Consider the following 26,783-nt stretch of genomic DNA (forward strand, 5'->3'; position numbering starts at 1 on the left):
TCTTTCTTAACAGGTATTAGACATTTGTGCCTGGCTTGGGGACACACTGTAGCTCCTAGAGCAGAAGCACAAAGTAGGGCTGAAAAAGGCACTTACAGAGATTAAACATCCCACAAAGCTCCTCAGTTCCCAAGGCTTCCTGAGACATACAGGGACAGGGACAGGGGTGCAGGGGTGGGGTGGGCAGGAAGAAAAGCCTGTGTCTGGCTGTAAGCACAGCTCTGACTGAAGCCACCTGAAGTGGCTGACACATACAGGTCACCTGTCATGCCGTGCTGACCCTGGAAGGGGACAGGTGTGTCCTGAATGCTGGTGGATGTTTGGGACAGCCGTCTTGTGCAATGCTGACTTCCCAAGGTGACCGTAAGAGAGCATTCGTTCATTCACTAAACAAAACTTCAGTGAGTGCCTTCTCGGTGCTGGGGATACAGTGACGAGCAAAACAGACGCAAAGCCTGCCCTGTGGAGTTTATAAACAGCTAAGGCGTCTGTTGGTGTTGAGGTCTGTTAACAAACACGGCAGGGGGAGAGAGGGCTATGTTACCTAGGATGGTCAGGACAATGGGATGAAGGTGATATGTGACCAGAAATCTGAAGGCAGGGAGGGGTAGACAAGCCCTCTGGGTATCCAGAGTCAACCAGAGGGAAGGGAAGACATGTACCTGGTGTTAAAGAAATAGCAGGGAGGAGCCAGCATGGCTGGAGCCAGGGACAGAGAGGTGTGATGGACTGGTCAACAGTCCCGGGGGCGTCCCTACTCCAAGACCTTCCAGAGGGTCTCACTTTCAGAAAGAGTAAGGCACAGAGGGTGGATAACTCTAGCATCCGCTGCCAGTGCCCCCTGAGCCGGGACAGGACACACAGGTCACAGTGAGGGGAAGAGAGCACGTTGTCGACTGAAACACCCTCCCAGTGTGGGCCTTCCTGCCGAGCTGTGGCCCCTTCTCTGCTTGCAGAGTGGGAGGAGACAAATGTTTAGAAATGAAATTAGCTCCCACAGCTTCTCAAGTCCTCAAGTGCACGTGGGGAGTGAAGAAAACGAAAACGGAATCACTGAAAATTCAGAATCCAACAGGTGATTGCAGGAAGGGAAAGGGGGGGGGGCAGTGACCTGCCTCAGTTTGTTTCCTTCCAGTCTTTTCTCAGGCGCGCTAAATAAGTTTGGGATCAGATGGCTCATTCAAACTGGGTGATTTGAAGAGTAAGGCCCTGTTTAAAAAGGTGCAGGCAGGGCTTAAGGACAGAACCCAGGCAAGGCAACCAACCCCCTGGGCTGGCCACAGCAGGCGCTGCTTACACCCCCAGACAGGAAGGAGGGGGCTGGGCAGGGGCAGCTACCAGAACCTGGAAAGAAAAGGTCTGTTGGGGGGCCACCGTGGGAGAGCATGAGCCCATGTTATTGTCCCACTGCTCTCCTATCCCTTACTGGGGCTTCCCGTTGCCTGGATCCCCCAGAAACCAGAGGCAGGGAGCTGGGTGATCCCATCCAGACAGGGCAGTCCCTTGGGCTGGTAGAGAAGGGTGCAGTGTGGCTCTGAAGCGGTAAAGGGAAGGGGTCTGCACACAGATTATAGAGCTTTTATAGAGGAACATTGTAAATGCTGTTTCATGGCCTGGTTTCCTTTGTGAATAAACACCAGACCGGATGAAAAGGGAGCTTCTAACTCTAAGGAGGGCTCCCCATTAGCCAGCCCACCCTGTCTCACAAGGGAGGCTCTTTCAGGGAGCTGTTGTGGCTCATTACGCTAACAACCTTCTTACTTTTCCAGAATCCCCAGCCCTTTCCTTCTCCTGCCTCCTAATGAGTAAATAGATGGTCCCTGCAGATGATGCAGAGATGGGCAGACATAGAGCTGGGCTGCCAGTGGCGTCCTTCTTGGGGACCAAGGGGGGATTGCAGCCCAGTGGTCCTCAGACCCTGGGTGCATGCAATCACTGGGGATCCTGTCCAGCTGAAGAATCTGGTTCTGCAGCTCTGGGAGGGGCTGAGACCCTGCATTTCTAACAAGTTTCCAGATGGTGCTGATGCAGTGGCTTCTGACTGCACCTTGAATGGCAAGGTTCTCGAGAGGCTTTGACACCCGTGTGCTTAGACCCCAGGACAGGAGAGGCTGGAGTCATCACCGGCAACTGACTCTAGGAGGCAAGACTTCCTACCTTTTCTCCCCAAACCTAACTTGTCAGTGGCCCAAAATTCTACCATTAGGGTTACTTCTGTGGGACTTTTGTGGCAAGTAAATTCAACTTCTTATTTGGGGAAGGTAAGCCATAAGTTCCTTAACCTTCTTGGTTCTGCTTTCTCTACTCATATTAATCTCACAACACAAAGCAAGGCACTGAAGGGAAGGAATACAGGGTCAGTATGTTCTCATGAGATGGGCAGATGGGGTAAGACAGGCTTCCAGGCTGGGGCAGAACTGGAGAGAACACGGACAGACCAGGCTGGATTTCCCAGGGACCAGGCCCAAACAGCCACAACAGCGGTGCTGAAACTCTGGTTCACACAGCCCATTATTTTTACTAGAGCTGGTACCTTCTCTGGGGGCGCTATTCCCATAGATAGGCCCCATCTTCCTATTATTAGAAGTCTTCTTGTTTGATGACTTTGAGCCTAGATAATTTTCTTCCTCTAGAACATGGCCGTTCCCACCTTTAGGACTGAAGAGAGAAGAGCCAGGATGTCTTACCTTTGCCCACTAAACTGTGAAGGCCAAGCAAGGCCAGCATATGCTCTGGGCTCGGCCTGCACCATACTCTCAGCACTGAGAGTTGAGCCTCATGCAAAGTCGTTCCTTCCAGGAATGTTTGTTCAATGAATCCATGCTTGCCTTCCAAGGTCTTCCTCCATCAGTTTGCAGCTGGTCCTTGAGGGGCAAATAAACCACGATAGGGGAGCGATTGAATTGATCGAATCCTGGGACTTGAGATCCGGGAGGGGAGGATTTACTGTCTGGAGTCTCTAAGACACTTGATCATGGAACCCAAACATCTCATTTTAAGGGTGAGGGAAGCACAGCCCAGAGAGGGGAAGAGGTTTCCCCAAAATCACACAGCATGTTTGGGGCAGAGATGGAGAGACCTTAGGTCTCTGATTTCTGGTCCAGGGCTTTGTCTACATTACCATTCATGTATACATTCATTCAGCAGCTATTTATTGAGCAGCCACTATATTCCAGGGAGTGTTCTAAACCAAGGACTCAGAATTAGCAAGAAAACAGAGTCTGTGCCCTCGTGAGCATACATTCCAGGAGGTAGAGGCAGAAATGAGCAATAGCAGCTGTGAAGAAAATAAACAGGGGGTGCTGGGGGACTCAGCAGGTTAAGCAACCAACTTCGGCTCAGGTCATAATCTCATGGTTCACGAGTTCAAGCCCCGTGTCGGGCTCTGTGCTAACAGCTCAGAGCCTGGAGCCTGCTTCGGATTCTGTGTCTCCCTCTCTCTCTGCCCCTCCTTGCTCACACTCTGTCTCTGTCTCTCTCTCTCTCTCTCTCTCAAAAATAAATAAATATTTAAAAAAATTTTTAAGATAATAAACGGGCTGACGAGGTATGAACTGTGTAATTGGGAAGAGTCTGGAGGGGGGCACAAAGAAAAGATGGCTCAGCTGGAGCTTTCAACTGAGAATTATGCCCAGGGAGACACCTCTAAATGTCTGATTCTTTGCCCCCCACATTCTGTTCTGTATCTTCCAACATCTTCTTGTCCCCTCCTCACCCAGCTCTGAAACCATCAGTTAGACCACTGCTGTCCAGTCCTCCTGGACCACCTGTGACCCTCTCCCCAGCCTCCAGCTTTGCGGGAACCAGAGTCTGAGCCACAGACGGCTTCAGCTCCCAAAGTGCCTCCTTCAATGAGAGAACTGGAAGACTGCAATATTGTGCTTTAGGCCAAACCCCCATCTTACAGCAGAGGAGCCTGAGGCCCAGAGAGGACAAGAAACTGGCCTATGGTCACACAGTAATTGGCAGAATTTCCATATTCTTGTTTCTTTCTGCGTTTTCTCCTTTACTCCCTGCCAACCTTTCAGGAGCCACCCTCGGTCTCAAGGTATGTTAAGCAAACTTTCAACCTTGGTCCCCTTCCCCCAGGCCCCAAGGAAACCAGAGAGGAGCTGTGTGCAGTCCCTCTGCCATCTTGTGGCTGCTCCTAAGAACGTCGTCTGTCCCACTGCTTTGGAAAAGCTGCCACAGAATTCTCACTGGGATCTTTGTGCCCCTCCCTGTAGCCATTTACCTTCCGACAGCAGAGCTTCAAGCTTCACTCATGCAAATGCTCATCCCTGAGAAAGACGCCTGGGGGTCAGGGTCAGGCCCGCCTCTCCGCCGTGGGGGATGGGCCCTGGCACAGTCCCCTCGCCTTCCACATGCTTTCCTCATCTCTAAAATGAGGGCAATCGGTTCTTCCCACCCACCTCCCCGAACAGTTACCAGGTGGGAACAGAGATGCTCAGAGAGTGCTCTGAGAGGTGCAGCCTGTGCAAACGGCCTTCATCATCTGCCCAACGTCCCCTCTGTCATTTAGCAGAGACCTTAACCCACCCGGGGTGTCACCCGGAACAAGTGGAAGTGACAGGTGGACTCTCCTGACCTGATTCCCAGCACAGGTACCAGACCCTCTTTGCCGCTGGAGGTGGAATTCATCCTTCAGTCTTTACCATGGCCGTCGGTCTGGCCTCTGTCAGGATGTCTGTCTGTGGTATGGGGAAGGCACAGTGTCTGGGTAATTCTTGCAGTGCCCAGGGCCAGATTCTGTGGGGGTAACAGGTGTCTCTGGTGTGCCGGGTGCTGTCTGTGCTCTGCTCGTGTTCCCTGACTTTACCCCCGAGAGCGTATCCTTCACCTGAGGGCCTTTTCTACCTGCTGGAGCCCACTTTGCCAGCTGCCGTTAGGCCAGAAGTCCCTGGGAATGTCACCTGAAAGCAGCTGTCAGCCCATGACTAAGGGGCATGGGTGGATAAATACGCTGGCTCCTCCCCCGCACCCCCTCCCCCTGCCCGCAGGCTGGGAGACTCCAAGGCAGGGGTCCCGGAACACAACCATGGAACTAAGCCCCTCTCACCCCTGGGGGAGCTGACTTGACGACAGCCCCCTTATTAGTATTTCCCACCTCTATTAGTATTTCTCACCCCCTATTCTCCTGGAGAGTCCTTCACCTCGAAATAAACTACATTCACTCAAATCTACATCTCAGCATTAGCTTTTAGGGGACCTCAAACCAAGACCCTAAGATAACGCCAAACATCAGAAGCCAGCACTGTGGCCTGGCTGCCACTGGTCTTGTTCTTCACCAGCTCCTCCTTGCTACCACCAGAGGGACAAGGGCAGAGAAAATTCTTCCCCCAAAACTGCAAAGAACTGGAATTCATGCCTTTCCATTTCTCTCTTCTTTGCATACAAGCTTACTTCCCCCAACCCGGGCACTTTTCATTTTTATTGAGCATTTACTGTGTCCCAACCCCTGTGCTAGAAGCTAAATTGTGAGTGAGATTTACTACTGACCTTGTAGAATTTGCAAGCTGGTGGTAAAGGCAGATCCTAAATAAGTGTGCAGAAACATGAAGGGCCCAGAAGTGTGGGAGCTCAGGGGCTCTATTAGCAGAGAGAGGCCCCGGGCAGTTTTCACCAAGGAAGAGCTGCTCAGGAGGGGACCTGGAAAAAGAGTAGCCAGCCACGCAAGCACTGAGAGGGAATGTTCCAGACAGAGGCCCACAGCTGGCACGGAGGCCCCAGTGAGGGAGATCGGTTTTCCAGAGGCACCAAGAAGGCAGAGTGATGAGCCAGAAGAAGAGATGCGTTCAGAAGGAATCAGCACACCAGAAAGGGGGAAAGTAAAAAGATGCAGGAGACCATATAAAGTAAAAGATTTAGGGGCGCCTGGGTGGCTCAATCCATTAACCATCAGACTTGGACTCAGGTCATGATCTTGAGGTTTGTGAGTTCGAGTCCTGCATCAGGCTGTCAGCATGGAGCCCGATTCAGATCCTCTGTTCCCCTCTCTTTTTCCCTCCCCTGCTCACTCTGTTTCTCTGTCTCTTCAAAAATAAACATTTGAAAAAGAGAGAGACTTAAAAGGCATGTCAGCCAATCACAACCTATGGATCTTACTTGAATCCCAATTCAAACCATGTATAAGAATTTTTTTTTTTTTTTGTCCCTGGCCAGTTATGGAAATATACATGCTGACTGGATATTTTAATGGATTATTGAAAAAATTAGATGTGATACTGGTAAGATGGTCATAGTTTTTAAAAGGAGTCCTTATCTTTTATAGAAATATACTGATATCTAGGTAAAACTATATGATATCTGGGCTTTGTTTCAAAACAATCTGGAATGGGGGAGTGGGTAAACCATAGATGAATTAACAGTCATCATGTGCTAACAATTGTTGAGGCTGCTAGTGGGTATATTGGTTTCTCTTTTTTTTCCTCTCTTGTTCTAGATCTTTAAAAATTCCATAATAACGGTGCCTCATGGAAACAAGGGAAGTGAGATTTGAGAAATGTCTTAGAGGTAGAATTGATAAAATATGGTATTGGATGATGCGGGACCAGGAGTATCTAGAAGTATCTAGAAAAACACCCAGGGCTCTGGCTTGTGTAGCAATTCTCCACATTGGTCAGCTTGGAATGTGAAAACAAAATACCATACATTGTTTAAACAGCAGGGATTTGTTTCTCACAGTCCTGGAGGCTGGGAAGTCTCAAATCAAGATCCAGCAGGATAGATTTCTTTCTTTCTTTTTTTTTTTTTTTAATATAATTTATTGTCAAGTTGGCTAACATACAGTGTATACAGTATGCTCTTCGTTTTGGAGGTAGATTCCTGTGATGCATCGCTTACATGCAACACCCAGTGCTCATCCCAACAAGTGCCCTCCTCAATGCCCATCACCCATTTTCTCCTCTCCCCCACCCCCCCATCCACCCTCAGTTTGTTCTCTGTATTTAAGTGTCTCTTATGGTTTGCCTCCCTCCCTCTCTGTAACTTTTTTCCCCTTTCCCTTCCCCTATGGTGTTCTGTTAAGTTTCTCAAATCATACATATGAGTGAAACATATGATACCTGTCTAACTTATTTCACTTAGCATAATACCCTCCAGTTTCATCCACATTGCTACAAATGGCAGGATTTGATTCTTTCTCATTGCCAAGTAGTATTCCATTGTATATATAAACCATATCTTCTTTATCCATTCATCAGTTGATGGACATTTAGGCTCTTCCCATTTGGCTATTGTTGAAAGTGCTGCTGTAAACATTGGGGTACCTGTGCCCCTATGAATTAGCACTCCTGTATCCTTTGGATAAATTCCTAGTAGTGCTAGTCCTGGTTCGTAGGGTAGTTCTATTTTTTTTTTTTTGAGGAACCTCCACACTGTTTTCCAAAGTGGCTGCACCAGTTAGCATTCCCACCAACAGTGCAAGAGCGGTCCCATTCAGAATGATAGATTTCCGATGAGAGTTCTCTTCCTGGTTTGGAGACAGCTACCTACTCACAATGTCCTCATGTGGCAGAGAGAGCTCTGGTGTCTCTTTCACTTCTTTTAAGGCCACCAATCCCATTGGATTAGGGCCCCCACTCTTAGAACATCATTTCCTCTTAATTACCTCCTACAAACTCTGTCTCCAACTACAGCCACATTGGGGGTTCAGGCTTCAAGTTAAAAATGTAGAGGGGACGCAATTCAGTCCATAGCACTGGTACTGTTTGATGAGAGGGGAGGACTTGGGAAGTCCACTGGGGAAAGAGAGATCTATCCTTGCCACCGGTGAGGACACACAGATTTTCAGATAACACATGGTTGACCAAAGCCACAGATGCCTAGTATAATGAAGGTTTAGAAATAAGAGTAGGGGTGCCTGGGTGGCTTAGTCAGTTAAGCATCCAACTCTTGATCTTGGCTCAGGTCATGATCACATGGGTTCCTGAGTTCAAGCCCCACATTGGACTATGAGCTCTCAGTGTGGAGCCTGCTTGGGATTCTCTCGTTCCCTCTTTCTCTGTCCTTCCCCGACTCACACACATGATCTCTCTCTTTCTCTCAGAATAAATAAATAAACTTAAAAAAAATAGAAACAAGAGTAACAGCAGCATGGATTCATTGCACACCTATGTGTGTAATAAAATCAACCAGGAACTATACTCAGTGCTTTTTAAGCCTTGTCTCACCCAATCTTCTTATAATTCTCATTTTACAGAAGACAGAACGGAAGCACAGAAAGTCACCTGCGCAAGGTCACATGGCTGGCATACAGTAATTAGGACCTGTCTGATATAAAAATCTATGCTTTGTTTTTACTCTACCACAGTGGAAAAGCTATAACTTGGAGGGGACATGGAGGTCTGTGTTGGAACCCTGGTCTTGCCATCCACTTGCTGAGAGGCCTCAGGTCAGTGACAGCCTCTCTGAACATTAGTATCTTCATCTATAAAATGGGGGTGATGACATCAAACTCACAAGGTTTTAATGAGGATCCAATAAGACAGCACATGGTCAGTGGTCACCATAGAAGGGAGCTGCTATTGTTATTATTATTATTATTATTATTGACTGCTATTTTTGTTGTATACCCACATTTCTCCTATATGCCTTCCTGAAAGTTCCCAGAACTGTTACTTTTCTGACATCACCGACGTCTCTCAACCCCCTTGTTCACACTTATCCTCCCTATAACAGACCAACAGTCTGGGGACACTTTGGATAGGGATGCGGACAGGATGGGTAGGGCAGGACATCTGTGACTCATGATTCCCTTCTATCACACCTGGCCTCCTGGAGATGCCAAACCGGATAAGATGACCTTGCAGATACAACTTCTCAGAGGCCTCGTTTCACATGTTGGTCCAACAATCAGGCCTCGTTTCCCCATTTGAGAGCTCATAAAATGTTCTTAGTATGTATAAATAACCTCAGTTTCTACCCCTGCTGTTGCAAAGAAGCTCCATGGATGTCCTGCCCTATCCTTCCACCTTCCAATCCATACTGACCATTATTCTAAGAAAGAGTGGGTGTTTCTCAGCCACGAGGCAGCGTTAAGAGCCCTAGGTGGTTAACATTCCAGGTCAGCTTGACCCAGCTTTATGTCATTGAGCTGAACATGGCTCACCTCTAGATCACAGCCTCCTCACAGAGGCTGCATGGACAGAACTCTGACAGCCACTGCAGCCCTAGGCTCTGAGCATCTGTTGGGGAGAAGCTTAGGTAGGTACCATCTTGATTTTTGAGTGAGTTGAGGAAAGTGTAGAGCCCAGCTGTGTAGTCTGTCTACCTCCTGCCCCCCGTCCACCATCCTAAAATCATGGCCGCTTCTCTGTCAAAACGAAAGCCTAGTAAGGTGAAAGGAGATGTATAATTCCTTGTAATTCCCCTTGCAGCATGAATTTTCTGTGCAATTACCTGCAGGGAACACAGGAGATTAGAAATGCAAGAAGTTTTCTGGGTGTTGTGTCAAAGGCCTGACATGTGAGCAGTGAGATTTAGAAGGCTACATCCCTTGGGACAAAAGAAGGTTTATTTACCCAGAGCTTGTTAGGTGCCTAACACCCTGCCCCCAAGTTGCTGGGAAGTAAGATTTTCAATGTGCAGGCATTGTCCCTGCCTTAGTCAGTCTGGGCTGTAATGACAAGATACCATAGAGTAGGTGGCCTAACCAGCAAGCATGTTTCTCACAGTTCTGGAAGGCTGTGAGTCTGAGATCAGGATGCCAGCATGGGTGGGTTCTGGTAAAGACCCTCTTCCTGGTTTACTGATGGCCGCCTTCTTGCTGTGTCCTCAGAGTGTGGAGAGAGAGCTCTAGTCTCTTCCTCTTCGTTTATTTAAAAACAAATTTTTAATGTTTATTTATTTTTGAGAGAGAGACAAAGACAGAGTGTGAGCAGGGGAGGGCAGAGAGAGAAAGAGGGAGACTCAGAATCTGAAGCAGGCTCCAGGCTCTGAGCTGGCAGCACAGAGCTTGACACAGGGCTTAAACTCACAGACTATGAGATCATGACCTGAGTTGAGGTCGGACACTTAACCGACTGAGCCACCCAGGCGCCCCTCTTCCTCTTCTTGTAAGGACACTAACTAACCCTACCATGGGACCCCACACTTGATCACATCGGAACCTAATTCTCTCCGTGAGACCCACCACCTAATGCCATCACACTGGGGATTAGGGTTTCAGTGTATGGGTTTTGGAAGAGCCATTCAGTCCATAATAGTGTCCTTAGGGTTCTTACAATTTACCCCAAAAGATTGAAAAATGTCTTGGTTCCCAGGGCCCAGTTTTTTTCAACTTTCTGGTGGCTTATCCACTCAGAGTGAAGAGTCCCTGTGGCTTTGGGGACCTACACTCCAGGAAAAATTGGGGAGGCATGATCAGAGGGTCACAGAGCCCCAGGTGCACCCATGGGGAGGTAGCTGTCACCTGGTATTTGTCGGATAGATGGGGGTGGGATCTGGGAAGGTAGAGAGGTATGGGACATGACTCTTCACACAGGATCACACAGTTAACTTGTCAGAGCAGGGCCCAGAAAGGGTCCCCATCCCAGAGCTCAGGCAATCCCTTGGACGCTACCTGCCCCACCACCTGCTGGCTCTGGAGGCCAGGCCTGGAAACTGGCATTGAGAGCTGGTTGTCTCAACCATAAAACTGTAAAAGTCAGTGCATTTTTGCTGGGGTTCCAACAGTTCTGCTTTGTAAACTTCAGAATGCTTTAGATGTGTGACCCGTATATTTAGAAAAGACAAACCAAATTCTCATTATTGATATGCATCATTGATATTTTAAATTACACATATTAACAATAATAACAGGATTAGGCTCATGGAATCCCAGAGCAAGCAAGGTTCTTCCGTGCAGCCTTCCTTATCTGCTGCTGGCATCCCCTGGTCCCTATCTGTGCCAAGTGGTATTAATTGCATTACAAATGACAAGCGCATTTAATTTCAGAATTCTCCTAGTGAAGGGAGCTACTCAAGAAGGAATTCTCATGCCTGTACACCACCCAGCCCAGCGTTCACTGGCTCAAGCCCCAGGCCCAGAGGATCCATGGTGGGAAGTGACTGTCCATCACTCTGACCTTCTTGGAGAACACAGAGCTCTAGAGACCCAAGACAGACCAGAGTTGCCATACCCTGAACTGGGGTCCCTGTTGAAGTTTCCAGGATGTTCACTATCCTCCTGTCAAGCTGGTCTTGTTCTTCATGGCTCTGAGAAGAAAAGGAAGTGGGGAGGTACAGGGGACAGCTGGCATCCTCTGTGGCCCCAGAGAATACTTTGTTCTAGATTGCACCAACAGAGGATCTCAGAAAGTTTTAGAAATTTCCAGATCTCTCTGCTACAGACCCCAGGCTGGCTGTAAAAAGTCAGCAACTAGCACTTACAACCATCATGGACAGTTTCAGTATCCCTTACCTAACTCTGTTTTCCCACGACTGGTGTAAGAGCCCTGCAAATCCATCCATGGCCCCAGATCTCCCCCAGCACCAGTGTTCTGATACCTGGGTTTATTCCTTTCAGGGATAAAAATACCCACTTATTAGAACTACAATAACTTATAGGGAGGTTTTCCCACTAGGCCACAGATACCAAGTCACTGGTGACAGAACAAGGCTCTGCTCAGAAAGGCAGACGGCCATCAGTCCCTCACACAGAGAGCAGAGGCCAGGGAGCCAGCACATGAATGACAGCACCCTCCTTCCGCATCTGCCCCGATATCTTGTGTCTGTCCCTCCAGTGCAGGCCCACCAAAAGTTCCTGGCTGAAAGGTGATCTTAACCTGCTCTTTTGAGCTCACACCACCAAGTCACAGTGATAACACACAAAACACCATTAAATCTTTTAAAGGAGCCCAGTTGACTGGGCAAACTCCTTGGGCAAAAACAAAACATCCAGGGTCTTCTAAAGGCTGCAGGCGAAGCTGAAGGACTCTTGCCACTTTGAAGTGTTGGCTTCGATGCTGGTGGCAAATAGAAAACTCTTTAGATTACAGCTGAGATTTGGGACAAGGAGATTCAGGGCAGCAATAGAAGCAAAGTCATCTGGTTAGGTAGGGGTCTGTGCCAGGCATAAGAAAGTCAGGCAGAGGGCGCCACTCTAACTTCTATTCCCAAAGCAATTACAGATGGAGTTTAAAAATATGTCTTGAGAGGCACCTGGGGGGCTCAATCGGTTCTGCATCCGATTTCAGCTCAGGTAATGATCTCACAGTTCACGGGTTTAAGCTGTGTCGTTCTCAGTGTGTACTGACAGCTCAGAGCCTAGAGCCTGCTTCGGATTCTGTGTCTCCCTCTCTCTCTCTGCCTCTCTCTCTCTCAGAAATAAAATAATACATTTTAGAAATGTGTCTTGAATTTGTAGGTGGTCTTCTCTCCCTCCTAGCACACAACCATTTCTTTGGGGCTGTCCTTGTTTCTACAACAGAACCAGAAGGCAAAAAGTGGACATGGAACCATAAGTATGTCAGAGAGCATTCTAAAATCTCCAGAGAACTTAGACAACATCCTCTTCCTCAAAAAAGCACAAACAGACACGCCGTGTCATTTTTGGGAAGGAAACTGAGGCTGAAGGTTGAGGTAACTTTTCCACATCTGCATGGTGCTTTAGTGGCTGAGCTATGACCATTTTCCATGAGAGGTTCAGTGCAGTACCCACTCTCCTGGTGCCCTCTCTCATTTAACATCAATAAATCACAGATTCAAAGGAGAAACTAGAAGTGAGACTGGAAAACCCCAAGCAATAAAAACAATTACCAAGAGTAGGGCAGAAAAACCAAGAAGTAGGCCATGCAAAGGCTTATGAGACCAACCAGCTTGGTCAGCTGGGCTAGGGGTTTATCTCTGGAGCCTGTGGTGGAGCCCACTGTTCACTAGCAGAGAAGTCAGGAGTGGGAAGGAAAGAAGGGCTCAACCAGAAACAAGTAGGAGACCCCTGGGATGGCCGGGACCCATGTGCAACCCCTTCTGAAGGCAGGCCCCACCCTGCCTCCTCACGCATAAAGAAGGATGTGTGCTGCATGAGCCACATACTTGGGGATCCAGAGTGACCTGGCCACCTGTCAAGGGTATAATGCACCATGAACCTAGCAGTGTGTGGGGAGACGGTTTAGACAGCCAGTTCACCATAAGGGGGACCAGGATAATACACTGCCCACTGTCTAATGGATTATGGGGCATACACTGCTGTGTAGTGGGGAATGTGAAGACCAGCCTACAATACACACTGAAGGCTTCAAAGGCAATGCCAAGACTAGGCCAATGGTTTCTGTAGCTTACACCAGTGGTCCAGGCTCCTCATCAAAGGGCTAAGGATTCACGTGACCTGGTAATGTGTGGCAAAATCTAGGTCATATACGTTAAGAAGAATCAAGTCAGTGTAAAGGTTTTAGTGTTGACACAGTGAAATGGGTCCATCAGATCAGCCAATGCACACAAAGGAAGAACAAAAACTCTAGGGTAGGCCCCAGAGTCCCAGAACCTCTGTGAAACGTCTGAGGTACTGGCATGGCCCCAGGGGCCAGGGCCCGGGCATCCAGGATACTCTTAAGATTTTCCAAGGCAATGTGGTGACTACTTTGTAAGGGCTTTTGTGACTGGAACCCACAATCCAAGCCCCTTTCTGAGGGCTGAGTCACCAGTGTGACCCCAGAGATGAGGAAGACACAGGGAAAATGTGGGGTTGGCAGATAACTGACTCATTGGGTTGACAGATAAAACACAGAATGCCGCATTCGAATTCCAGATAAACAACAAATAAGGACTTGGAACGTGCTTATAATAAGATACTATTTGTTCTGTATTTGAAATTCAAGTGTAACTGGGAATCTTGCATTTTTATTTCCTAATCTGGCAAGCTGAGGTCCAGCAGTCAACACACTCTAAGAACCAGAGCAATATAGAGATGTCTTTCATCACTGTGGGGCTGGCACCAAAGGGCCAGATCCCTGGCCAGGGTGGACTTCCTAATGTGGCCACAGTGATGTGCAAGAAGTTTCACAATGATAAGAGTGACGCAGGCCTGCCTGTGTGAGGTACATATAATTTTACATTGTCTAGTAACTGCATCTTTAAAAAGTAAAAGGAATCAGGTGAAATTAATCGTAACATATTTTATTTAGCCCAATATATCCCAAATACTGTCCTTTCAACATGTGATCAAGATAACAATATCAGTGAGATATTTTACATCTCTTTTAGGACTAAGACTTTGAAATCTGGTGTGTAAATTAACAGCCCTTTTCAACTTGAACCCTTCAAGGGTGCTCAATAGCCATTTATACTGCAGTGAAGCTCTAATGGCTTGTCGCGGGGGGGCTGGCTGCAGCCATCCGGGTCCCTTGCCAAGAGTCCAAGGCATTGGTGTGGTTCCAGTGATGTCAGGGAGGTGGGGTGAGTGGGGGGTTGGGCAACCAAGCACCTCTAAGAAGAACCAAGGCAATGTGGGGACCACTTTCTTAGGACTACTGGGCTTTTACTGGAGGCTAGTCCACTGCTAAGGTGGAGGCTTTGGGGTAACCCTGGGGATATAGTGGATAAAGTAGTCAGTCTACTCTAAAAAGAGCCAAAGCAAGACTGTGATTTGCGTCTTAGTGGTTTGGAGGTTGGCATGATGGGCCCAGGCCACCTGCCAAGGTCTGAAACAGGGGAGTGGGGAAAGGGGGCTGGGCAGCCTAGTGGTACCATGTGACAAAAGCCGGGTGATGCCATAACTCTTCTCTGGCAACTTTTCTGATGCCTCTTCTCTGATGACTCCATAAATAAGATCCCAGGGTCCTGGAGCTGAGGCCCTGCTGTGTCACAGTGATGCAGGGAGCAGTGTGAGAAAAAACCAGGCCACCGTGGTGAGCTCTGGAGTAGGCACCAGAGGTATGAGCTCCCCAGCCAAGGGTCTCAGGCACCGATAGTGTCCATGTGATGTGAGGAAAGGGAGCAGATGACAGTCAGTCCCCTTGAGTAAGTAAATCCAAGGTGATGTGAGCTGGCAGGTCTCCCTTTCCCTCTTTGTCCAGTGACGCCCAGAACCCTGCCCACCAGAACCGTCAGCCACTCCTGCTTGGACCTGTGCTTCCCTTCTTGAGAATGTCTCCAGCTGACTCCAGCTGGTGGCAGCTGGGCACGAGGTGTGCCACTCCCAGATGGCCTGCCCCAGGCAGACAAGGCAGGGTGAGGTAGCAATTTCCCCTGCTTTGTAAGTTCCTGTATAATTTCCTCATTTTTGCTCCTGGAAGCCTAAAACATTTGCCAATCCCTGATCTAGGTACTGACTTGCAGGGGTTGTCCAAAGGTCAAGGTCCCTGCCAGGGATCTGAGGTCCCAGAGTGGCTCCTGTGATATGGGGGAAAGGGACCAGGCAGCCAACATGTTAAGGAAAGCCAAGGCAGCATGCACCTGCCCTGTAAATGCTTCCCAGAGCTGGAACTGGAAGCTGTGTTTCCTGCCAAGATTTGAGGCACCAGAGACGGGGGACGGGGCGTGGCCTCAGCCCCAGGTGACAGTGCAGTTCCTGATGATCTGCCACTGAAGGGCGACTGGGGATTTTTCACAGGAGCAGCCTCCCTCCCTTGTTTGTTGCCAAAACATTGAGTGGGGTAGGGCAGGCAGAACTATTTCAGCTCCTACTTGGGGCATCCTTAGGTCAAAGGTCTGTTGTAAATATGGATCTGTAACAGACTTATGCCAACCGTAGTTACACAGGCGTGGGACCTATACCATGTTAGTCTGCAAGGTCAGTGAGTGACAGATGACAAAGTGGCCCCTACTTTTGTGACATAGTTCCAAGATGGAAGGAAGCTGCGGATATATGTTTTGAACCCAAGTTGGCTGGAAGGAAGGGGCTCTTTTTCTTGGAGACAGAGGGAGGGTGGAGGGGAGTACAGAGTCCTTCAAGTTGGAGAACTGGGAAGTCAAGATTATTAATTGGGAAATTTAAAAAGGCATTAAGTTGCCAACCGTGAAGAGGTTGGAGGTGATTTGATATTAGCTCTGATGGCAGAGTTGGCTTTGCAACTCTGGATGGAGGGCAGGCTGACTAGGGGAGATTCTGGGCTTGAAGACAATTGAAGCAGGGATGGGCAAAGAAGAGTGAGGAATAGGTTAGTAAACCAGCTCTAAGTGCCCAAAGCAAATTTGTAGCTCAGTATAATGACTGCAGCCTCATGCAGAGGGTTTAAAGGAATCAGACACCAGCAGCAAGATGGGGGTCTTCAGGCTGAAAGGGGAATGCTCAGAAAATGTCAGGTATTGGGATTTCTAGCTAGGAAGGTGTCCAGAAGATTGATGGCTCTCTTTGACCAGGGGTCAAGTTTGGCAAATCCGGGGCCAAACCTCTAAAAAGGTGAGAGAATTACTATGCTGTCAAAAGTGAAGTGGCCCAGTGGAGATGGGTTATGGGTGCAAGAAGAATAAGGGCTTCCTGAAGCTGGAAGAGGATTCTGGGAAGGGCCAAGTTGTGATGAGGGTAGCTTAGAGCTCAAGAGTGGCTCAGTGTCAAACTGAGATTGTGTGGAAGGAGAGGGCAGTGGGTCAGAGGAGGAGCTTAGGGTTTGCCATCTCGGAGGTGTGGAAGGCATCTGTCAAGGTCAGAGTCATGGCTTCACCTGTGGCAGCAGGGAAGACAGCTGCAGAAGATACTGAACAGATCATCAACAGGATATTGAAGCGACTGTGCACATCCCTGACAGGATGGAGAGGCCACAGGACAGGTTCTATAGACCTTTTGCAAACTGAGAGCATCTTTCAAGGGGCATACGTGGTTGGGGACAAATTGTGCGTGACAAGCTTGGCAACGAGGGCTCTGGAGTGGGGTTTGGACTCACAGGATCAGATGGAGTAATTTTCTGTTCTCCCTGTGGTGAAGACAGAGGTGGGAATAGAAAGACCGGGGAGCTTTCAGTTATCTGAGGCAATGAAAGGTGTGATCCAGAAAAGTCTCGGTGGGCAGGGGAGTGCACCATTCCAAAGTCAAAAGAGTTCATGGGAGTGCAGGAGTCCTTTGGTTTAGTGTTCACTATTCAAATTCACTCTCTTACCTTTGACCTTGATCAGAGAGGCAGCCTGGTTCCCGTGATGGAAAACAGAGTAGAAAGGTTATGGACGCATCTATTGTTGCTGAGTAAACATGACTGAGCCAGAAGTCCAAGAGGAGGAATGAATTATACCATTCGGATATAATTCTTGAATTATTGCAAATCTGGTCTGTCTACAAGTAAAATGTCCTGTGTTTCAAGTGGCTGCAGATAAATTTGCCTCTGTGTGCTTGAGCTTTTTTGGAACTCTAGAGGCACCATACCTCATGCTTCAAACAACTATGAAATTCTCACATCTGATGACCACATGTACCCCTTCCCTTTTTTTAACCATGAACTTTTTTGAGTACAGCATCTGCTGTCTGTATAAGACCTATTTAACATTGGAGTTCCCCCTGTTCTATTCTGGTTTGTTCTCTCTTCAATACAGAAACTTGCAGTCTCTAAGAATCTGTCAGTGGTTTTCACATAGGCTCAATCCAAGTTTATGTGTGATTTATTGTTCACGTTTATAGGGTTTGTTTTGGGGTGACCAGGTGGCTCAATTGGTTAAGCATCCAACTTCAGCTTAGGTCATGATCTCATGGTTCATGAGTTCAGTTAGGCTCTCTGCTGTCAGCACAGAGCCTGCTTTGGATCTTCTGTCTCCCTCTCTCTCTGCCTTTCCCCCACTCTCTGTCTCAAAAATAAATAAATAAATAAATAAATAAATAAATAAATAAACAAACATTAACACCCCCCAAAAAAGACAGAATTAAATATATATATATATGTATTTTTTTTTTAAAGATTTGTTTTGATTCAAGCTCCCAGAGCTGACATGAGTTCTTTCTGTGAGTAAAAACTTCCTACTCAAATAGCTCACTGGCTGTCTCACATGCATCTGTGTGAGGGCGTGCGGGTGCTGAATTTGCATCTTACAAGTCACTAGAAGAGGCTCCTAAGGTGTTCTTGCTTCAAAGCTTCCTATACTCTATCTGGTTTTCCTTTCTGGGTTAAATCACAGAATAGTCTGGCTATCGCTAAATGAGGAGTAAATCTCCCACAGCGTCATGTTTATTCAAGGACTGATCTACCCTGGTTATCGGTTAGTAAAGCACCTTTTCTTTGATCGTGGAAGTTTCTCCCCAATCTAGATTAATATGTCCACTTCCTTTGTGTCTCAAATATTTAACTGCAGCTATGTCAAGATAACAATTCATTGAGTTTTGGAATGGGCAGCCAAGTTATCAAAGATAGTCTATGTGCTTCAAAGCCATAATCTAAAAAGTGGCTGTGCCATTGAGGCAGGCAATGTGATCATGTAATGACTGGGCTAATGACTGATGGACAGCCTGCTAGGAGGAGATCTCAAGTCAGGCGGTATCTGAACAGTCTAAAGTATTATCTCAGGTGAGAGATCTGACACACAGGCTAAGAAGCCTGGCTGATGATGCACTTAAGCTCCAAGCAAACCCTGATGTATACATCTATTTCTTTTTTAAAAACATTTTTTAACGTTTGTTTTTGAGAGAGAGAGACAGAGACAAAGTGTGAGTGTGGGGGTGGGGAGGGACAGAGAGAGGGAGACACAGAATCCTAAACAGGTTCCAGGCTCTGAGCTGTCAGCACAGAGCCCGATGCAGGGCTCGAACTCATGAATTGCATGATCATGACCTGAGCCAAAGTCAGACGTTTAACCACCTGAGCCACCTGGGAGCTCCTTCATACATCTATTTCTTATAACTATACACACCAGTAAATGACCTACAGACACATCAAATACAGTAAAACCTTGGATTGTGAGTAACTTGTTCTGCGAGTGTTCTGCAAGACAAGCAAACATTTCTAATAAATTTTAACTTGGTAAACAAGCAACGTCTTGCAACACGAGTAGTGTGTGACACTGAATGTCACGTGATCACAACTGAGCCAATAGTTATTGGAATTTGCTTTGATATACGAGTGTTTTGGATTATAAGCATGTTTCCAGAACGAATTATGATCACAAACCAAGGTTTTACTGTATAATGGTTAAGTAAACAGTATAGAGAGAAATTGCATTAACATGTAGGTGCCTTTTAGTCAAGGTCTGGTAAGGAAAAGGCAGCACCAGCTTATTAGCAGAAAGAACTGAGCTTAAGGGATTGGCTGACAGATACCGGAGAGCAGGAAAGGCAAAGGGGGTGTGCCACAACGGCACCCTTTGGGCTGGAGAAGGTTATTGGGGTTACTAGAAGCTCAGATGGGGTGCCGGTCCCTCTGCAGCTCTGAGCAGGGACTGCTGCCCGTTGGCTGCTGGTACTTGATCACTTGGATGAGGACTTGGACATCTGAAGAAAGGGCACCGGCTGTCTGGGCTGGTGGCTCTGAGAGAGTGTGGTGAGGCTAGTTCTGACAGTACAGAAAGACCTGGAACCAACTACCACTGGCTGGGGTGAACACACAGTTACTGGGATCATAGTCCAAAGAACCAGACTCTAATTAGGAGTCAAGCTCTAGCTTTCCAGTCTCCCTCGAGTGCCCCCTAGTGGCAGAACCTAGGAAAGAGCCAGCCGCAAAGGAGAAAGGTGATTTGCAGGGTCCCAAACTCGCATCACACAGCCAAACAGGAAGTGTGGTCAAGAGGTGAGAGACAAGGGCTTAGCAACCCAAACAAGATGAACGCATCTGTGCACCATCTGCATGCGGAGGAGGGAAGTGAAGCGGGAAATCAGGTTACTTAAATTCACAATGATCCTAGGAGCTTTCTTAAATCGAGGGATCGAATTTGTTCTGCCCACCTACTATTCCCAAGTCAGATTTTTTTTTTAATTATTCCTCCAATCGTATACCAAAAAGTCTTACTACAAACTGATGCCAGAAATTTTCTGAGCCCTAAATAAACATAGTAAAATAACCATTCTGGGCACAGAGACAGAATTATCAGACTGAGTTCATTCGAACCTTCTACACAAAGCCTCACCCGGCTGTTGTGGATAGGTAGTTATACATTTGGAAATGACAACTAGCAAGAACCAGGTGCTGACAGGAGGCTAAATTGCCCTTTAGAATTATCTTTTCTGCCACCTCCCAGTACTTTACCACTTACCTAAAAGAAGGCAAAATAATAGGTTCCTTTGTTTCCAGTACCTATAATGTGCATTTCCAGGTTTGTTTGGGAGTACAGCTGTGAAATCTTTCAGCACTGACATAATTCCCTTCCTATCCGATTGTGAAGGGTTCTTTGAGCGCTGTAATTGTTCCCCACTGCAATTCTTACAGCAGTGTGCCAGCATGCCAATCACTTATTCTTCTTCCAGTTCTGATTGTTCCCCGCTGTGTTAACACCCAGAATGAGTACTTCCAGCTGTTGAAAGATGTCAGCATATTTATATGAACTGCTTCATGGCTCCTAGGGAAATTTCCTGAAGCAAAGACCACCAGGTTCCTGATTCTGTGGAGATATGACTGGGCTTGCATTTAATTTTCTCTGGGGTCAGTAATAGTATTAAGTATTTCAAATGGCACACATGAGCACATAGTGTCATTTGTGTCTTAACTGGGCTTTGGTCATATTCCTTGCTAACAGTAGAGTGTACGTATTCAAAATCTTTTCCGGAAATGAGAAACTTTGTCTTATGATTGGTTCCACTAAGAGCTCTGAAGAGATTATTCTATTGAAATGCTTCTGGCCAACACAAATTCACCAAACTTTTTTTTCTGATATTTCAAATTTCTCTTTGTATTGAGTTTACATGCCTGCTTCTCTACAGTTTCTAAAGTTTCCCATAATCTGAGTGTAACACTTTATTTTTCCCTTCACTGACTATGTCTCTTCAAAACCTTTGACTAGAGTTGTTAACACCCCTGTTCTGAATTGAATTCTGTCCCCCAAAAAGGTATGCTGGAGTATCAACCCCTGGTACCTGTGAATGTGACCTTATTCGAATATTGGTCTTTGTAGATTTAATTAAGATGTATCTTAAGATGAAGCATCCTGGAGTAGGGTGGGCCCTTAATTCAATATGACTGGTGTCCCTATAAGAAGGAAAGGAGACAGAGGGAAGAAAGCTGTGTGAAATCAGAAGCAGTGGTTCGCCATAAGCGAAGGAATGTTAGGAACTTCTGGGCACCAGAAAAGGCAAGGAAGGCCCCTCCTCCTGAAGAGGCTTAGTAGAAGACACAGCCCTGTCAATGCTCTGTCTTTAGAGTTTGGGCCTCCAGAACTGTGAGAGAGTACATTTCTGTTGTGTTAAACCACCCAGTTTGTGGTCCTTTCATACAGCAGCCCTAGGAAACCGATGCACCTTCCCAGTCTACTAAATAGAATTCGAGTAATAGGGTTTTTTTTGTTTCAACATCCCTGTGTCTATTTTCCTCTAAGCTAGTGCCTTCAGTGCAAGTGGCATCTGCCCTATCCTCGCTTTGGTTAGACACAGGGACAGAGGATTCTTAAATACATTCTTGGAAGAACACTCCCGGGCTGATAGCTGGTGGCCCCATCTTTGTATACAATGGCTAACAATCATGGGGCATCAAGGGAGCTGGTCAGCGTCAGATTTTTCTTCCCTGGAGGTGCACTGGGGAAGCATACATAACCACTTAGTGTCACCACTGTTACTAAAGAGAAAAACCCAGAAACCGATTTGGGGACACTCTCCCCACCCCCAGCATCTTCACCCAATCCAATGAACTTGTTTCCCATTGCCTTTAGATTTCTAATCTTGGATCACAGTTCTGCACAAGGCTGCTTCTCCCTAACCAACAGCGCCATTGTGTTGCCATAGCATACCTCTCTGTTACAAGTGCAAAAGGTTTCAGCTCTTCAGAGCACAACCCCCAGGCCTGATCCCTCTGATGTGTGTGGCCCTTAATTTCTCCTCACTGGGACTACCCTGACCATCCATCCCACTTTCTCACCAGATAATCCTTTACCCTTGTACCTGTATTAGCGGTGCTATGTTAGAATGTCAAAATGCTGAAAGTATCTGTAATTTCAAAGTTGAGTCATACTAAAGGTAGTCACTGCAATGTAATGTCCACTTCAGCACTCTTTTTTAGAGTAAGAGGAGATGTCAAAAATAGTTAAATTTCTGTAACTTTTTGAAGTATATATTTACCAATGTTGACTTCTATTAAATTGGTGGGCCTAAAATTGTTCTACTGAAACTTGTTAAAATGACGTCTTTTCTAAAAAAAAAAATCAAACCCATTTACATGAAAGCAGAATAAAAACTTTATATTGACAATTGAACGTTGAAAAAAAACAAAGAGAATAATTGTTTGTTATATATTCACAGCTGTTAACCAGTTTCTTAACTGTTATCTGTTGCTCTATTTTTCAGGAAAAAAATGTATTTATTTCAATATGATATTATTTCCAATATTTAGCCTGCAATCAAAGTCGTATATTATGATAACGAACTTGGAATGGATAGCTCAATTGACTCCTCTGCTGGTCATCATAGTTTTAATTGTGAAAATAAACTCTCTAGAGGTGCTGAAATATTGGGGAAGATTAGAGTGCATCTGCTAAATGCTGGAATTTTATTTTTTGAAATTAAAATGCATAATATCACCCACAAATATTTTCAAATATGTTTTGTTTTATCTCTAATGCTTACCTGTATTTTTTTTTTTCAAGGTTTTTTATTTATTTTTGGGACAGAGAGAGACAGAGCATGAACGGGCGAGGGGCAGAGAGAGAGGGAGACACAGAATCGGAAACAGGCTCCAGGCTCCGAGCCATCAGCCCAGAGCCCGACGCGGGGCTCGAACCCACGGACCGCGAGATCGTGACCTGGCTGAAGTCAGACGCTTAACCGACTGCGCCACCCAGGCGCCCCTAATGTTTACCTGTCTTCAACAAATATTTTTCTGAGACAAAATTGATTAAATAAATTATCTCTGAAGCTTTTGAATATTTCACTAAATTTAAATGCTTCAAAACTGTAGGCCTTCACATAGGTCTATGTTTCTAACATAGACAGTAAACGTGTCCATATAAAAACAGGAGTTGCAGGGCGCTAGGTGGCTCAGTTGGCTGAATGTCCAAATCTTGATTTCGGCTCATGGTTCATGAGATCAAGCCCCACCTCAGGCTCTGGGCTGACAGTGCAGAGCCTGTTTGGGATTCTCTCTCTCTCTCTTCTCTCTGCCCTTCCCCTGATCATTCTCTCTCTCTCTCTCTCTCTCTCTCTCTCGATAAATAAATAAATATTTTTTGAAGATAAAATAAAAACAGGAGTTGCATCCAGTGATTCTTCAAACAAGTCAACATATTTGCAAACACAATTATAGAACTTTCAAATTAAATCTTGACAGAAATAAAAGACATGTACATTGGAATAGAAATGATAAGACCATCCTTATCTGCAAGTGACATGAGTCCACATAGAGAATCCAAAGACATTTTTTATACCTTGGATAAGTGGGTTCAGTAAGGTTGCAGAGTATAAGGGGGAACACACAAAAATCAATAGCATTTTTTTATTTATAAACAATAAGCATGTGAAAACCAAACTTGAAAATACAGTACCATTTATAATTGCTCCAAAGAAAACGAGATACCTCAGTATAAATCCAACAAAACAGGTAAAGGATCTGTATGCTGAAAATTACAAAATGCTGACGATGGAAATCACAGAAGACCCAAGTAAATGGAGAGAGATCCCATATTTGTGCACTGGAAGACTCACCATGGTAAAGATGTCAATTCTCTCTGAAGTGATCTATCTATAGGTTTAATACAATTCTTATCAAATTCTCAGCAAGATGTTTTGTAGATACACACAAGTTTATCCTAAAATTTATATGTAAAAAAAAGGACCTAGGATAGCTAAAACAATTTTGAAAAAAAAAATGAAACAAACAAACAAAATAATAAAGTGGGAAGAATCACTCTACCTGTGAAGTCTGGCTGCACAGATACAGTAATCAAGATTGTGTAGTATTAGTGGATAGCAAGACACAGACCAGTGATACAAAATAGAGAGCCCAGAAATGGATCTACACAAATGTGCCTGATTGATTTTTGACCAAAGTGTGAAGATAATCCAGTAGAGGAAAAATGGTCTTTTCAACACATGATGTTGGAGCACGTGGTATACATAGACAAAAATAAAATTAACTTTGGCCTAAATTTCACACCTTTTACAAAATTAACTCAAAATGTACCATGACTTTCAACATAAAACATGAAACCATAAAACTTTTAGAAAATAAAAAAACACAGAATGGCTTTGAGACCTGAGGGAGACAAAGAGTTCTCAGACTTGACACTAAAAGCATAATCTATAAAGGGAAAATTTTATTAATTGGACCTCAACAGTATTGAAAACATTTTTTCTGCCTTTATAGAAAATGAAAAAGGTAAGAAACGGGGTGGGGGAAAATACTTGCAAACCACATCTTCAACAAAGTTTTTGTAGGAAGAATATATAAATAACTCTCAGTACCCAACAGTAGAAGAAAAATATCACTCCAATTAGTAAGTGGACAAAATACATGGACAGATATTTCATTGAAGGTGATACATGGATGGTAAATACATGAAAAGATACACACCCTCATTAGCCATTAGATGTGTGCCAGTTAGGGGCGCCTGGGTGGCGCAGTCGGTTAAGCGTCCGACTTCAGCCAAGTCACGATCTCGCGGTCCGTGAGTTCGAGCCCCGCGTCGGGCTCTGGGCTGATGGCTCAGAGCCTGGAGCCTGTTTCCGATTCTGTGTCTCCCTCTCTCTCTGCCCCTCGCCCGTTCATGCTCTGTCTCTCTCTGTCCCTAAAATAAATAAACGTTGAAAAAACATTAAAAAAAAATGTGTGCCAGTTAAAACCACAATAGGTTATTACTACACACCTGTCAGAATGATTAAAATTAAAAACAGTGACACCACCATGTGCTGGTTGGGATGAAGAGAAACTAGGTTTTCATACATTGCTTCCAGGAATGCAAAGTGGTACAACTACTCTGGAACTGAGTCTGGCAATTTCTTTTGAAATGAAATATGCAGTTACCGTATGACCCAGTCATTGTATGCTAGGGAATTTATCTTTTAGGAAAATAAAAATTATGTTCATACAAAAACCTGTTCACAAATGTTCATAGCAGCTTTATTTAAATTCACCAAACCCTGGAAACAACCCAGGTGTCCTTCAATGGGTAAAAAGTTAAACAAATTGCAATACATATAGGACTACTACCCAGTAATAAAAAGGCGCTAACTACTGATACACCCAAGAGGGGAATTATACTGAGTGAGAAAAGCCAATTTCAAAAGATTGCACATTGTAAAATGGTTACATAACATTCTAGAATATTCTTGAAATCACAAAATTATAATGCTTGCCGGGGATTAAGAATGGGGGTGACAGAACAGGTGTGACTATAAAGGAGTGGCACTAGCCAGCCTCCTGCTGAGGCAATAGGTTTGTATCTTGATTATGGTGGTGGTTCCATGAACTATGGTTCACTGAACTATGTGATACAGTTGCATAAAACTAGACAGACACGCAAAGGAACAGATGTAAAACTGCAGAAATCTGAGTACTGTTCTTCATACCAAGGATGATTTCCTGGTTTTGATATTGTGCTATAGGTATTTAACATGTTGCCATTGAGGGACAATGGCTGGCAGATGCACAGAACATCACTGTGCGTGTTTATTGCAACTTTCTCTGAATCTATAGTTATTTTCAAATAAAAGGGATGAAGAAATGGAATCTTGTGCACTCAACTCTCATTCCCTCTAGAAATATATGAGCAATTCAATTTCTCCACATCTTCATCAGTATTTGGTGTTGTCACTATTTTTTTTTTATTGTAGCCATGCTGATAGGTTCATTTCTTCTCTTACTTTTGTAAGGATGAATTTCAATTTCATCCTGTGTACAAGCTTTATTTTAAATCATTGTGGGTTTTTTCTTTTTCTTTTTCTTTTTTTTTTTTTTTTTGCTAAAACTTGAAGTGCTCTGGCACTTTGTTGAATATGTTGATTAAAGTTTCCTAACTGATTTTTTCAAATAACTGAAATGTGGAAAATTTGATTACAAGTTTTCAATACCACTCCAGGACACGTAGGTTGATCCACAAAGTATTTTTTCAAAGGTTCAAACATTTTTAAAAGCCAGTTCACACACAGGGCAGTGAAAGGAAAGGTATACTGCCATGCTGAAATGTTTTATTGTATGCAACAAAATCTTCATTACAGATTTTAATAGTTAACTTTGGCTGAGTGACTATAAATTGAAATTTCTGAAAATCACAATGTCTGTGTCAATTGACAGGATGTCATGTCTTGTTTGGACCCCTGGTGTACCCAAAGCCTGATGGAGAGAGATCAGGTTTTACTTCTGGATCCCACAAATCAGTGGTTGTTTCTAAATCCACGCCGATACCAAAGGCCACTGGGATGACTTCAGCATTTGTCATTAAAGAAGCAGATAAGCACATTATCTGACAAAACTTTCCCAAGAGGCCAATCTTCAGAAAACGTCAGTGCATTCAACTAAAGAGCCAAGTTGACTGGTGAAAAATCTTGCATTTAAAAAAAAAAATTTTTTAATGTTTACTCAATTTTGACAGAGACAGAGCATGAGTGGGGGAGGGGTAGAAAGAGAGGAAGACACAGAATCTGGCTTCAGGCTCTGAGCTGTCAGCGCAAAGCCTGACATGGGGCTTGAACCCATGAACTGTGAGATCATGACCTGAGCAGAAGTTGGACGCCCACCCAACTGAGCCACCCAGGCGCCCCCCCTAAATCCTGCATGTTGTGTGCTTACAAATACAATGACTCAAGGGAAGGGAAATGACCT

At 45.4% G+C, this 26,783-nt stretch overlaps 1 long non-coding RNA gene across 1 annotated transcript; it reads left to right on the plus strand.

Moving 5' to 3' along the window:
* The first annotated feature begins 12,466 nt into the window (after positions 1-12,466).
* On the plus strand, positions 12,467-20,449 carry LOC121029093 (uncharacterized). Its single transcript, XR_005789578.1, has 3 exons — positions 12,467-12,561; positions 13,839-14,015; positions 20,291-20,449. It is a non-coding gene; the product is annotated as an uncharacterized LOC121029093 (long non-coding RNA).
* Positions 20,450-26,783: the final 6,334 nt, after the last annotated feature.

Source organism: Herpailurus yagouaroundi, unplaced genomic scaffold, assembly GCF_014898765.1.
Source record: "Herpailurus yagouaroundi ecotype Mexico unplaced genomic scaffold, PumYag 139, whole genome shotgun sequence".
Lineage (NCBI taxonomy): Eukaryota > Metazoa > Chordata > Mammalia > Carnivora > Felidae > Herpailurus > Herpailurus yagouaroundi.